This window comes from Tupaia chinensis, unplaced genomic scaffold (genome assembly GCF_000334495.1).
Source record: "Tupaia chinensis unplaced genomic scaffold, TupChi_1.0 Scaffold143996_1, whole genome shotgun sequence".
In the NCBI taxonomy this organism is placed as follows: domain Eukaryota; kingdom Metazoa; phylum Chordata; class Mammalia; order Scandentia; family Tupaiidae; genus Tupaia; species Tupaia belangeri.
In genome coordinates, this window is record NW_006203847.1 from 1777095 (window position 1) to 1785262 (window position 8168).

Below are 8168 nucleotides of genomic sequence, written 5' to 3' on the forward strand. Positions count from 1 at the left end.
TTTTTTTTTTTGTATTTTCATCTTAGCCATTCTGACTGGGGTTAAGTGGTATCTCATGTGGTTTTGATTTGCATTTCCTTTATGATAAGGGATGTTGACTTTCCATATATTTTTTGGCTGTTTGTACATCTTCCTTAGAGAGTTGTCTGTTCAGTTTATTTTCCCATCTTTTGATAGGGCTGATTATTTATTATTTTTTTTGAGAGGTGGAGGATAAGCTGTTTGAGTTCCCTGTTTATTCTGGTTATCAGTTCCTTGTCTGAGGCAGTTTGCAAAAATATTCTCCCATTCCATGGGTTCTTGTTTCTTTCGCTGTGCATAAACTTCTTAATCCAATCTAATCCCACTTGTCTATTTTGGAGATTATTGCCTGTACTTTGGAGGTCTTATTTAAGAAGTCTTTGCCTATTTTGATGTCTCCAAGAGTTTCCCCAGTGTATTCCATCAGTATTTTTATAGTTTGTGGTCTTAGATTTAGATCTTTGATTCATTTTTTTTTCTTTTTTCTTTTCCTTTTTTTTGGAGAAGTTTTTGCTATAGGGCACGTGCGCTCGCCAGAAAGACAGAGGAGACAGAGAGATAGAAAGCAAGAAATCACCCCCCAGGGGGGATGGCCACACCGCAATCCCTTCTCTTCCATTCTCCTCTCGGGATCTTGGGCACAAATGCACACACGCCCAGTGTGAGTTTAAGCCGCTGGGTCCAACAAGACTTGAACTGTGGTCGACTACATGGGAGTCCAGCAACATAGCCATTATGCTAACTGCTGGTCCCATCTTTGATCTATTTTGAGCTGATTTTCATTAACGATGAGAGAGAGGGGTCAAATGTAATGTTTCTGCAGGTGGATACCCAGTTTTTCCAGCACCATTTGCTAAAGAGGTTTTCTTTTTCCCACTGGATTGACTGGTGTCTTTTGTCAAGTATTTGTTGACTGTATGTTTTGGAGTTTATTTCTAGAGTCTCTATTCTGTTCCATTAGTCCACATGTATGTTTTTGTGTCAGTACTATGCTGTTTTGATTATCACATCTTCGTAATGTATTTTGGGGTCAAAGAGTGATATGTCTCCTACTTCACTCTTCTTGAACAGGATTGCTTTGGCAATACAGAATTTTTAATAATTCCAGACAAATTCTATGATTGTCTTTTCTAGATCTGTGAAAGATGTCTCTGATAATTTGATTGTGATTGAGTTAAATTTGTAGATTAATTTGTGTAAAATTGCCATTTTGATTATATTAATACTTCCAGTCCAGGAACATGGGATGCCTTTCCACTTTTTTTTTTTTATCATTGTTAATTACTTTTTTTTAGATTTTCATAGTTGTCCTTGTAAATGTCTTTGACTTCTTTGGTTAGATTTATTTCTAGATACATTATACATTTTGTGGTTATGGTAAATGAGATTGCATTCTTCAATTCTATGACAATCTGTTGTTAATATATAGAAATGCTATTGATTTTTGTATGTTGATTTTTGTATCTTACCTCTTTACTGCATTCATTGATCATTTCCTGGAATTTTTCATGGATATTCTTGAATCTTCTATGTACACAATCATGTCATCTCCAAATTGAGATATTTTTGCCTCTTCTTTTCCTATTCAAAAGCCTTTTATTTTATTCTCTTTTCTGATAGCATTGGCAAGGTCTTCCAGCAGTATATTGAAAAGAAGTGAAGAAAGTGGGCAGCCTTGTCTTATTTTTAATGGAAAAGCTTTTGGCTTTTCCCCATTCAATATGATGTGAGGTATGGGTTTTTTCATATATGTCTTTCATTGTGTTGAGAAATGTCCCATCTATGCCAGTTTTGTTAATAGTCCTAATACTGAAAGGATGTTGTATTTTATCAAACACTTTTTCTGCATCAATTGATATAATCATATGGTTTTTATCTTTCTTTCTGTTAAAGTGGTGTATTACATTTTTAGTTTTGCATATATTGAACCACTCTTGCATCCCTGGAATAAAGCTTACTTGGTCAGTTTAATATGTTGTTAGATATAATTTGCTAGTACCTTGTTGAGAGTTTTTGCATCTATATTCATCAGAGATATTGGTCTATAGTTTTTCTTTCTTGTCATGTGCTTGTATGTTTTGAGGATGAGGTTGATGGAGGCTTCATAAAATGAATTTGGAAGAGTTCCTTCTTTTTGGACCTTTAGAAATATTTTGAATAAAATGGGGGTTAGCTCTTCTTAAAAAGTTTTGTAGAATTCAGAACTGAAACCATCAAGACTTGGACTTTTCTTTTATGAGAGATAATTTATTATTGATTCAATATCATTGCTTGTTAAGGGTCTATTCAAACTTTCTATGTCTTCCTGATGCAATCTTGGTAGATGATATGTGTCCTAGAATTTTTCCATCTCATCCAGGTTTTCTTGTTAGTTGGTGTAAAGTCACTTATAGTATTCTCAAATTATGTTTTGTATTTATTTCTGTCTGTTGTAATATTGTCTGTTTCATTGTGAATCATGCTAATTTGGTTTTTATTTTTCTCTCTTCTTAAGTAGTAAAGCTAATGGTGTGCAAATTTTGTTTTTCTTTTCAAATAACTGGCTTTTGGTTTCATTTATTTTCTGTATAGTTCATTTATTTTTTATTTCATGTATTTATGCTCAAATCTTATAACTTCTTTCCTCCTGGCATTTTCTATTGTTGTCATTTTTCCAATTCTCTGAGGCATGTTGTTAGTCTGTTTATTTGCCACCTTTACATTTTTTTCTTAAGGAAACTAATTACTATGAACTTCCCTCTTATGATTATTTTTCCTGTATTCCATAGGTATGTACTCATTATCATTGATTCAAATGAATCTTTTGATTTCAATCTTAATTTCTTCACAGTGGTTGCATTATAATTAAGGAGTGGGTTGCTTAGTTTCCATATGTTTGTGTATTTTCTAGTGTGTTTTCTAACATTAATTTCAAGATAATTTCATAGTTAAAGAAGATGCTGGGTATATATTCTATGCCTTTGAATTTGTAAAGGTTTGTTTTGTGCCCTGTCATGGGGTCAGTCTTCAGAAAAGTTCCATATTTAAGTGAGGAAAATGTGTATTTTGTGGTTTTTGAGTGCAAGTTCTTTAGATGTCTATCAAGTCTATTTGATTTATTTAGATTCTGTATCTCTTTGCTTATTTTTTGTCAAGATGATCTTTCCAAAGGAGATTGTGGGATGTTGAGATCTCCAATTATTAGTGTGTCTTCTGCATTCTCTGTAGCTTTAGGAGTTTTTCCTTCACATATTTGGGTGCTTCCAAGTTGAGTACACAGATATTTATAAATTTTATATCTTCTTGGTGTGTTAGCCCTTTTAATACTATATAAGGTCCTTTTTTGTCTCTTCTTACAGCTTTGGTCTTAAACTCCATTTTGTCTGAAGCCAGTATCATGATTTTATCCCTTTTATGGCTTCCATTTGCATAGAACACTTTTTCCAGCCCTTCACTTTTATTCTCTGTATGTCTTTATCCATGAGTTGCATTTCTTGCAGGCAGCACATAAAGGGTTTTTGTTTATTTGCTTGTTTATCCATTTAGCCAGTGTATGTCTCTTGGTTGGAGAATTTAATCTGTTAATATTCAATATTGTTATAGGTAATTATGGACTTGTTTCTCTCCTTTTGTTAGCCATGTTAGCCAGTTTCTTTCTTTTCTTTTTTGTTTGTTGTTGCTGTTGTTGTTGTTGTTATTGTTCTATTATTGTAGTTGTTGTCCTCAGTTTCTTTTTTTTTCTTTTTTTTTCTTTTTGGTGGTTTTATCTCTGTCAGACATTCTGTCTTCAAGTTCAGAGTTTCTGTCTTCTGTGTGGTCTAACATGCTTGTGAGTGAGGTTATAATCTCCTACATTACAGTCTTCATCTTTAGAAGGTATGTTTGATTCTTTTTTATGTTGTCTGTCTCCTCCTTCAAGCCATGACAGGACTTTCTCATCTCCTGGATTTCAATGTCTCTTTTCTCTTGCATCTCATAGAATTTTGCTTCCATGAACATTCTGAATTTTTTTCTGACATTTCAGTAAAGTCTATTTGTTTGTTTTATTTTTTCATTGTTGGAGTTGAGTTACCATGTTCTCTTAATTCCTGGTTTTCTCATACTTGAGGGTCTAATGCAATTTCTACTCATTTTTTTTGATGTATTCACGTTTGGATAGCTCTTTGGAGAAGTTTTCTGCACCCGTGAACTTGTTTGCTTTTCTTTGCTGTGCCAATGTCCCTCTTTTACTGTGGTTTGGAATGTGGTACACACAGGAGGAGTTTTGAGTTCAGGTTTATTAAGAGGAGTTTCTCCCTTTGTGCTGTTGGATCATCAGGGGATTAGGATTCCTCTGAGCGTCATGATGTTTAGATGTTTGAATACTATAAAACTAGATCTGTCTGGTCGCTCTGGGGGTGGAGGCTGAGCAGCAAAAATACTATGTAATGTGAAAGAAAAAAAGAAGAGAGAAGAGAAAAAAGAAAATTTTGTGCGCTACACAAATTTAGCAGGGGTCTTTCAGATGGAAATATCTGCTTAAGAGGCCTACAATTCCCCTGTCCTATGTTGGAGAAGAAGAGTAAAGAAATAGCAACGGAAAGGAAAAATACTCACCTACCTTTCTAGCTTCTACCTCTGAAACTAGGAGGTGAGCTTGAAAGCCTGAGGCTGTGACTAGGACTGAAAATCAGCCTTGACCCAAATCCCTGACTGTGGAAGAGGCTTCAGTTGGAAATATCTGCTTAAGAGGCTTTTAATTCCCCTGTGCTTTGTATGAGGATGTGACCAACATTTTCTTTTTTTTTCTTCCTTTTCTTTTTATTTTTTAGAGAGAGAGACTTTTGTTATGTGAGCTCACCAGAGAGACAGAGAGAGAAAGATGGGCAGAAAGTGAGAAATCAACCCCCAGGGGAGATAGCCATGCTGCAGACCCTTCTCTTCCATTTTCTTCTTGAGATTTTGGGTATTCACACACATGTGCCCAGCTAGAGTTTTAAGCTGCCAGCTCCAGGACTTGAACTGCAGTTGACTATGTGGGAGTCCAACAACATAGCCATTATGCCATATATTGGTCTCAGGACCAACATTTTCTAAACTGCCCCAATCATCACAAAAACAATAACTTTGAGGGAATGCATACATCAATTAGTTAGATTATTCATTCCACAGTGTATATATACTTTAGAACATTGCATTGTTCATGGTGAATGCATACAATTTTTTTAGTCTTCTCCATCACCCTGAATTCACTTCAAATGCACACACACATACACACACATTCATTGCCAAACACATATGCACATACTATCCACATATTCATAATCACACTTAATCCCTGTCATACAGATTCATGAAAAAAAATGAATAAAGTTAATAATGTCAAATTGGAAAGCAAAAACTAAATAATAAAATATCTAGGGTAATGTCTCTAATTCTCTGTTAATAACGGATAGTAGCAGAGAATATAAATTTATTTTTTTTCCAACTGTCATACACAATAAAACAAACTAGGTACTACAAATTAAAAAGTAAAAAAAAATTAAAAATTTTAAAGATAAATGAAAGTAAGACATGAATGACCAACAGATATATGAGAAAAAAATGATGTCTCTATTCAAAGCATGCAAATTAAACACAGAGATGAGGTATCATCTCTCAACTGTTAGGATGGCTATTATTAAAAAGATGAAAGATAAGTGTTAGTGAGAATGTGGGGAAAAGAAAACATTGGTACACTACTGATGGGAATGTAAATTAGTATAATAGCTATGGAAAATAGTGTGGAGTTTCCTCAAATAAATTAAAAATAAAATTACTGTATAGTTCTTCAATTATATTACTGGTTGTATATTCAAAGGAAATGAAATCTGTATCTTGAAGAGATATCTACATTCCTACTCTCCTTGCAACACTATTCACAGTAGCCAAGATATGGAAACAACTTTAAGTATCCATCACGACATGAATGAAGAAAATGTGGTATATGTCCAATGATACACATTTAACCTTCAAAAAGAAGAAAATTTATTTTAAACAAAATAGATGAAACTGAAAGACATTATACTAAGTGAAATAAGCCAGGAAACAAAGACAAATACAAAATGATCTCATCTGTGTGGAATATAAAAATGTCAAAACTCAGAGGAATGGAAAGCAGAATGGCTGTTACCAAGGGCTAATGGGGGAGGAGGGATACTAAGGAGATGCTGGACTAAGAATATAAGTTTCATTTGGGAGAGATAAATTCAACAGATCTATTGTACATTGTAGAGACTATTGTTAGTTACAATATATTGTCTGCTTGAAAATTGCTGAGAGTAGATATAACTGTTCTCAATATATATATATGCACACATGTATGTACATATATACATACGTGTACACATACACATATACACATATGTATGTATGCACATACATTTTAACTGTTCTCACTATATGCACATGCATATGTATATATATGCATGTGTGTATATACGTATATGTATACATATACGTATATACACATATATACACATTTACATATACATACATTTTAACTGTTTTCACTATATATACATACACATGTACATATATGTATATATATGTGTGTGTATATATATAAACAATGCATATATGTTAATTAGCTTGATTTAGCCATTCGCAATTTGGGCCAGAAAGACAGATGCCACATGATCTCACTCACATGTGGAATCTAAAACGTCAAGCTCATAGGAGAGATTATATTGGTGGTAAAGAAGGGCTCATGTGGGAGGAATGAGACACTAGGGAGATGTTGGACTAAGGATACAAATTTCAGTTAGGAGGAATATATTCAACAGGTCTATTGTACAACATGGAGACAATAGTTAGTAACAATGTATTACATATTTGAAAATTGCTGAGAGTAGATTTTATTTGTCCCACCATACATATACACCACACACAGGATATGAGGCAATACATGTTAATTATTATAGCTTCATTTAGCTGTTCCCTGATGTGTACCATATAAAAACATCATGTTGTATACTGTAAATATATTTTGTTTCTATTTCACAATATATAAAAAATAAATTAAATGAAATAGTTAAATATAAAGGTAAAATATCTGGGAAGAAATCTTGGAACAAAGAATAGACAGTGGGTTATAACTGAAGAAAGTTAAATAATATATTGACTGTAATTATTAATGAGGTATTAATATTGGTTCATTAATTGTGTCAAATGTACCACTCTAATATTACATGTTAATAACAGAGGAAATGTGAGGTATATAGTAACATTTTGTACTTCCTTCAGAACTTTTCTGTAAATCTAAAATAATCCAAAAAGAAAAAGTTATTAAAAATAGTGAATAGATAATGAAAATACAATTTATAATAGCATGTGATATATAAGATAAATATAAAATCATGTGTATGAATATATGCAATTATATAAATTTACAAATAATGTATTCACATGTATCTGTTAAGTAAATTAATATGCACACATACATGTATATGTATCACACACATATATATATATATTTATAGAGAGATAAAGTTTTTTTGTACTTGTTATTAATGGTTTAGAAAGTATTATAGACTTTTACATTATTAAATTTATTCTGTCCTCTATATCCACCCTCCTGTCCCCCCATCATTTGATTTTGCATCTTCTCCTCATTAAATTTCAGAGTATTTTTCCCCATCCCTTGAATATAGGCTAGCCTTGAAATTTGCTGAAGCTAATAGACGACTGTATCAGAAGCAATATTTATCCAGTTTTGAAACTAGTTTTGTATGCTATGCTGTCTTTATTGTTTCCTTGCCTAGTTGCCTAGCCTGCTCTGAGAACAAAGTCAGCTAACTTATGGGAGGACAAAATCAGTTGCCCTAGTATAAATCCAGTGAAGGTGCCATCAGCTCCCAGAAGCATAATTCCTATTTGACCACCAGCTGATAAATATACACAAATGAGTCCTGCTGAGATCAATGTACCCACTCATATACCAGGGCAAATCAGAGACCTAAACAATTCTAATTAAATATATAAATATTATATCAAGATGTAAAGTTTTGAAGTGGTTTATTATGCAGCATCTGCTTGTTCAGGTTGAGTTTGTGAAAATATAGATTTGATATTTTAAAACCAGTGGCATTCCATAAATAATTTCTGATTAATATTTTTCTTTTTGGTTATATTTTATTACCTATTGGTAA